Source organism: Hipposideros armiger, unplaced genomic scaffold, assembly GCF_001890085.2.
Source record: "Hipposideros armiger isolate ML-2016 unplaced genomic scaffold, ASM189008v1 scaffold_834, whole genome shotgun sequence".
NCBI classification, from domain to species: Eukaryota; Metazoa; Chordata; class Mammalia; order Chiroptera; family Hipposideridae; genus Hipposideros; species Hipposideros armiger.
The window spans coordinates 100,561-101,610 of record NW_017732184.1 but is presented as its reverse complement, the minus strand read 5'-3'; the positions used below and the strand labels follow the sequence as shown (position 1 = coordinate 101,610).

The 1,050-nt window shown below is 48.5% G+C and overlaps 1 protein-coding gene across 3 annotated transcripts in view; it reads right to left on the bottom strand.

Moving 5' to 3' along the window:
* TRIM66 (tripartite motif containing 66) overlaps positions 1–1,036 on the bottom strand; it is a 65,910-nt gene extending 64,874 nt beyond the window's left edge. For all 3 annotated transcript variants that reach the window (XM_019629279.1, XM_019629281.1, XM_019629284.1), the window contains exon 1: positions 551–1,036. The gene's annotated coding sequence lies outside the window, so the exon portion shown is untranslated. The remainder of the gene's footprint in view (positions 1–550) is intronic.
* Positions 1,037–1,050: the final 14 nt, after the last annotated feature.

Here is a 1,050-nt window from a genome sequence, read left to right as displayed (position 1 = left end):
TAAAATATAGTCAGTGTTCATGAGACTAATGTGTCCTGTAGGCACAGCAGCTCATAATGCCACCATGTCTTTAGTGGCCAATAATAACATTCAATATATGGGGAGCTGAGCTTTATCAGATATCCCTCTAACAACGTGGTCTTGAACCTTTCATCCAAGTATCTCTGAAAGTAATTGACTATTACCACCTAGCACATTAGGTTGGCAACCAAATTTTCTGGAAGTTGGAATTGCAAAGGACATTTCTGGCCTAATGTGTTTTAAATGTATTTTCCATAAAAATCCTCAGGGCTGCAGCTATAACTTAAAATTTATAGGAGACGTCTGCCACATATTTTGCAAAATAGGCTGAGTTGGATTTAAGTTTGCAATTCAGGGCGGCCAGGTGGCTCAGTTGGTTAGAGCAAGTGCTCTGAACAAGGTTGTGGGTTTGATCCCCGCACAGGCCACTTTGAGCGGCGCCCTCCTTAAAAAAAGTTTTAATTCAAATAAACATTTCTATTTGATGATTTAGCCCAAGAGCAATCTGTCCCAGGGACGAAAAACAAACCTGAGGCGCGCACCACCGGCGGAAGATGTAGAGTGTCCGCCTTAGGGTACGGGAGTTCAGGCGGCCGGAGCCCTGCAAAGCTTGGCACTTCCGCAGCCACGCTCGTTGATTTACACAGCCCGACTCCCAAACGCCTTCACTGCAAACCCCTGCTGAGTGCGCTTCTTCTTCCTCACCGAGAGCCACTTCCGGAGTAAGCTTCCGGTTCCGGAGTCACTGACCACCGCGTGACCGGAAGCGTGATAGGCGCCAGTTCCATCCCTTGGTTTTGCTGTTTTTGGGCAGTAGGCGGGGCCGGCCCGCATCACGTGACGTAATACTTTTACCCGGCGATGCGGGAGGTTTAATTCCGGCCTCAGTCCCTGTACGGCGTGGGTCCCCTTCAGAGTAAAAAGTCTGTGTCACCCTTGGACGCTACAAATCCCGCTTTGGCTGCCCTTAACAACAGGAGGCATGGTCCTTATATACATTTTCAAGGTGGGAATTTCCAAACCTCTCAG